The sequence below is a fragment of the Triticum aestivum genome, chromosome 4B (genome assembly GCF_018294505.1).
Source record: "Triticum aestivum cultivar Chinese Spring chromosome 4B, IWGSC CS RefSeq v2.1, whole genome shotgun sequence".
NCBI classification, from domain to species: domain Eukaryota; kingdom Viridiplantae; phylum Streptophyta; class Magnoliopsida; order Poales; family Poaceae; genus Triticum; species Triticum aestivum.
The window spans coordinates 128,070,304-128,076,239 of NC_057804.1; the positions used below are offsets into that span (position 1 = coordinate 128,070,304).

General features: G+C 43.2%; 1 long non-coding RNA gene across 10 annotated transcripts; it reads right to left on the reverse strand.

Annotated features, from left to right (window-relative positions):
• Positions 1-290: 290 nt before the first annotated feature.
• LOC123091436 (uncharacterized) lies at positions 291-5,540 on the reverse strand. 10 transcript variants are annotated; one of them, XR_006443113.1, is made up of 10 exons: positions 5,040-5,537; positions 4,880-4,932; positions 4,478-4,791; positions 4,250-4,336; positions 3,135-3,222; positions 2,824-2,890; positions 2,469-2,531; positions 1,767-1,921; positions 952-1,184; positions 291-860 (listed from the first exon to the last, which is right to left on the reverse strand). It is a non-coding gene; the product is annotated as an uncharacterized lncRNA (long non-coding RNA). The 10 variants fall into 10 exon arrangements; XR_006443109.1 differs by having other exon boundaries at positions 1,767-2,531; positions 5,040-5,540; XR_006443108.1 differs by having other exon boundaries at positions 2,824-3,222; positions 5,040-5,538.
• Positions 5,541-5,936: the final 396 nt, after the last annotated feature.

Below are 5,936 nucleotides of genomic sequence, written 5' to 3' on the forward strand. Positions count from 1 at the left end.
ACTGCTTCAGGCCTGACTTGATGCAGCTTATCTATACTTTAGTATAGAATCTGACTACAACTCAAAACTACAGCTCCATCATCTATGAGATTCTGTACTTGGGCGTATTCTGACTAATATGCATCCTGGATGCAACGGAGTTCAGGTCCAAACTACAGCTCAAAACAGTGCTACTTGATTCATTACAATTCCATCTACATAATGCTCACACGTTCAATGTACTTTCTGCAGAAGTATCCAATCATACACACAATCAATTTGACATTTCAGTATAGGAGAACACAAATTCATCAGCTTCAGGGCATGCATAACATAATTGGGATTAGCAGTTAAACTGCATGATGGATCTCACACGCTACATGATTTATCGGTACACACCAAATTCAGTATTAGAGACAGAAAATTTGAGAATAAGCTACAGTCTTTTTTGCACCAGCCTACTGTCCCCATTTGCCCACACGAGTGCGTTTATCCTTCCCTCCTTATCGGCCTGTACATGATATGTGAAGTGAGGATCCTTTGAACCAAGCTCCGCAAACACCTCCATCGTTTAACTAACATCATCAGCCGGTTGCTCGCAGCTTATTTTGCCACACAAGCTCCTTGAAGCTCTTTTTGTGAAAGGCACATTCTCCATCGACCCAAGGAAACTGCCTAATGTTGTGCACTTTAGCAAGGTTCACATTGTTCTGCCTCAAATTCTTCATCAAATCCCTGCTGTGCACGTTGATGTGCTTGTGCGATCGTCAGTGTATCGTCTGCGCATACGTGTGATACAATGAATGGTTCAGACTGCAGCAGCCTTATCAGAGTAGGGCACTAACGCCGGCAAGACCAGTATTATCCACAATAGATTTCCACTGCAACCACAATTTAACGACAAATGAGACGATGAACATGTTAGTGAAACAACCAGCTCATAAAGAAAGAATTGAAACCAGATTCACATACCGTCCTCTCAACATTCAGACAGCTTTTACCATATCGAATGCCAAATCCTTTCTCCCATAAATACAGATTGTAAAAATCGTATGCTTCACTCAATGTATTGAAGATTGTTCCGAGCTTCGGCACAATGGCGTTGTCTCCAATATCTGAAGCAAATCCACGTATTGCCCTCTCCATGACAGTAGTTCGATTAGGACATTGGGCTCCTACCAGGGGCGGTAGCACCAATCCTCACTCTGCTTGCACAAAACAGAATTTATATCTTCAGTGCAGCTGATATTATACACAATACTATCATATATTGATTATTTAAGCACATCAAACCATATGGCCAAAGCTGCTAACAAGTTCCATCGAAGGATTAATCAACATTGTCAGTACTATCAGTACAAGACCCATAAGCCATACCTATCTGAACCTAATTCAAAAATGACTGAGCATTATGTTGTCTGTACTATCCTGTGTGTACAAAATGATTCTTCCAATTATTCAGCTGCTGTCCTATGAATTATTCAGGAGCCTCCCCCTTCTGGGTTACTATTTTTAATCAGAAATAGCACGACGAATCCATAGCTTCCGAGCTATTCTAAATATGACAAGAACTCTAATCAGGTTTATGATTCAGGGCTTGGGGACTGAACTTCACAATTTTCCACTGACCAACACTAATATTGCTACAATTTTTAAGCTGAAGAGTTACTATTTTTGCTGATGATTTTACTAATTTCCATTTCAGAAGTAACCAACCACTTTTCACTTAGGTTAAAAAAAACACTTTCCACTTTTCCTAGCTATTCTAAATATGACGAATTACATACCGTCGTGTCCATCTTCTCAATTGACTGCTCCGAAGTTCAGGGAAGCTTCAGTTTCGCATCTGCCGCCCCTTGCGCCGCACAGATCTGCCCCATGGCGCTGCCCGACCACACTCTAAGTCTTGGCTGCTTGATCCATCCCATTGTGGTCGTTGGTGCTGATAGAAAGTTAGATAAAAATTGTGAACAAAAATAAGTAAAAGCCCCTCTTCTGGACAAAGTAAAATAAGAACCTCTGCTACTCTAATGTACATCCATGCAACCAAAACTCTGAGAAATACTTATAGCAACACTGATCAACAGTTCTCGAAAGACATTCCAGATTTTTGAACAACTACATGCCATTTAAGTATTAATCATATCCAGAGGTTGTAAGCTCATGATACTCCTACTATCTCATGACTAACTATATCCGAGCATTTATTCATAGATCATGCATACTCATACTATTTTTATGTACATAATCATGCTATATCTTTGTTAAATCAATTCCAATGCATGCACATGCACAAGTCTGAACTAAACAACCATATATGATGCATGAATTAAACGTAAACCAGCCAAGCCCCATGTGAAATAAAATAGTCCCTCCGTAAATTAATATAAGAGCGTTTAGATCACTAAAATAGTGATCTAAACACTCCTATATTTGTTTACAAAGGGAGTACTGAATTTGTAAATTGATGAGTGAGAGAATTAACTGACCAATAGTTCTGTACTTCAGCAAGATATAGATGACAACATTCTATGAAAATAAATCACACTGTCCTACAGAGCACAATCAAACCATTCCTGGTTCAGTTTAGCATAGAAGTACTACACTACTAAAGGAGAGCTAGTTCTCACATAGGAACAAAATAAGATCAATCACGCAGGGTCCAACATTCATATAGATAAAGAAATATCTATGCAACATCACGACACTTGCAAGGTAACTGTAAAGCATGCACATGGCACATCATATAACTATCCGAAACTTAAACGACTTCTATTTATGATTTAAAATTGAATCTAGTTGTAAATATGTTACAACATTCAATGAAGATTGCCGATTCTATACCTCAGATGTACCAGAAGATGTGTCCATTTTACTCTGCACATGTTTCTATAAAAAAATTCATATGGCTCTGAAGAAAAATAGCAATGTTAAATGAATATTTTGGAAGTTTATCATACAAATCATGTCAATAAGGGCATTTAAAAGATTCTAAGCTTGCAATAATCTTTCAGCCCAAAATCACCATCTGGATGCAAATAAGCATGATTATGGAAAGTGGCAGTCAGTTAGGCACATGAAACAGCGAGCTTCACAAGAAGTTTACAGCATGCTGGTAAGCACAAACGCCGAGGAAGTGGTAGTCAGTTAGGCACCTGAATAAAATCAAGCTTCACAAGAAGTTTCTACTGTGCGAAATGTCTCTGAGCATCACACAATCATGTGTAAAAGCATCTTATGATCCTGCAATCAACAATGTGAGCTTATTCAGCAGATTGCATCAAAACCTTCCTCGGTGATTAATAGGCTGGACAGAGCAATTGCCAAAGGTAGCTCTTATGCATAAAAGGAAATAAATGGAGGAAAATGACATGAATTTATTTAGCCCGAGCAAACACTACAAACAAATTCCAATAACACAGAGCAGTAAATGGTCCACATGGGAGCTTCATTAGGCAAGCAACCTAGCTAACAAATATTTGTTGCGTCCCTACTATGTGGTCGTACATGAAGAATCAAGAACACACGTGCAAAAAGCTAGTTCTAACTGAATTTAACTTTCTAACTGAATTTAACTTTTAGTTGGCATTTATCTCTCATGGTAGTTTCCATTTTTTATAGGGAAACAAGATAGAGGAGAGCCAATAGAGAGGAGGCCGTGGTGACCAAGGAAACCTAAAATTCTGGATTGAATAAAAAGAAATAAGTTGGGGAGAAATTTAGGTCAGTAGACTGCTGAGCTCCTGCATATGCATGATTTTACAAATGTGATACCTCGGTGCTCCCTTCAGTTTTGAACGACTCGAAGCATCTAATTGTTCTGTTCTAAAATATTTTAATGTCTGCACTTTAGTACAGCAGCAACTATCATGAACTGAATTATGGCTGAAGAATAAGAAAGTAGAACCTAGAAAGGTCTACCATGCATACACAACAAATCTGAACAAAAATAACGAACACTAATGATTCTAAGCAACGCATAGCAAAACCATACTTTTGAAATATAACACAACAACAACAAGAACAAAGCCTTTAGTCCCAAACAAGTTGGGGTAGGCTAGAGGTGAAACCCATAAGATCTTGCAACCAACTCATGGCTCTGGCACATGGATAGCAAGCTTCCACGCACCCCTGTCCACTTTTGAAATATAACACGGGTCATTTTTTTATGTATTGTATATTAGTGCATTACTTATACAGTAGATATCAAATTAAGCAGAAGTGGGTAGAAATCAGCAGAAGTGGACAACAAAAGTCAGCAGCCCATCACCTTGCAATATATATATATAACATACTTTCACCGACCATCATACTGCTAAACACCAAGGTGCATTGGCCATCCGCTTGAATTATTATTCTGCAACAAAAGAAAAGAAAACACACATAGAGCACCAATTAGAAGGGCTCCTGCACACCCGTCAATGGTCTATATGCAACAAAAACAAACCATTTGGTAATTCATCAAGCTGATGGTGTGCATTAGGTTGGGCTTGCTTACATGGTACATAGGCATTTAGGCTACAGAAATCTTTAGAGATCAGGAGTGCATGCAACAGAGGGGAAGCTCGCCTTGGGTCTCCCCTAAATTTTCCAATGGTTGGCAGAGGAGGTGAGACTGGAGGCAGAGGTAGCGCCGCCGCTCATGGCATAGCAGAGGTGAGCCGGACCGCCTCCCTAGCTGGCTGGTAGCGCTGCCTCCATGAGGGCCGGCCTGCTCCTTCACCCTGTCGCCGACTTCCTCCCTCTTCCCTGTAGCTTCACCACTTTATAAGCAGGCACTGCTTGGCACAGATATGGCAGCCACATTAGCATCTGTAGGAGCAAAGAAAACAACAAACCTTGAACAAAACAGCACATAGAAACGAGAGAGGGGCATAGGGAGGCGTGGAGGAGAAAAGACCTTGAGCTGCTGTTGTTCCTCTCCATGTCTGGGCGTCATCATCCTCTCCTTCCCTGCATCCACCAACAAAACAGAGCAAACAGGGAGGGGTGAGGGGGAAACCACATCCACGGCTGCCGAAAAGAACCAAACAGAGAGGGGGGAGAGGGGAGGGGGGCACCTTGAACTTGAGTTGCTGGACGCCAGCACCGTGGAGATCGAGGTTCAGGTGTAAGAAGCCCTCGACGAAGGCTACCTTGGTGGCTGGGTGCGCCCCTCCTGCTGCTCCTCCTCCTCGAGCAGGACAAGGCCGGTGGCTGCAGCGCGAGAAGAAGGCCATGCTCCTGTATCCTCCTGCTCCCCTCCTCCTGTCTCGAGGGCGAGCTCCTCCTGCCAAGGCCGGATCGAGGCCGACGGGCGCCGGCAGAGCACGGGGCGGCCGAGGCCGAGGCGCAGTGGAGAGGGAGGGGAGCGGGGCGGCTCAAATCGAGCGCCGTCGTCGTCTCCCTGTGCCTGCCGCTGGAGGGAATGGTGAAGGGGAGGAGGAGGCGGCGCGGTGGAGAGTAGGGTAGAAGGGGAGGACCTAGGGTTTGTGGTGGCTGAGGGAGAGAGATCGAGGAGGAAGGGAGGGTTGTGGAGTGCGGGCGATTGGATTGGGCCGAGGGGCTTTCGACGACAGGGTTACCCACGCCCCCGCAAATGGCGCAACGCGCACGCGGCATGCGGGGAGAGGGCGCACTCACACCTCGAAACGGCTTACCCAGCCAATAGGCACAGAACAATAGCCCACCCGTCATTGGCCATGTGAAGTTACCACGCGGTCAAAACCAGCAGCGAGCATCTAACGGCCCAAACGAAGTCAAAGACCAGATTGACCATGATTCAACGGCCAACGAAGGCTGAAATCGGGAGAGACTCCTGGAGGTGAGTTGGCTAGCTTCTTTTTTGTTTTAAATTACATGAGGAATCACATCTGACATAATTATCCATCACTGATCCAATGCCTACGAGCTTTTCACATATTGTTCTTTGCTTAGTTACTTTGCCGTTGCCACTGTTACAATTACTACAAAACTGC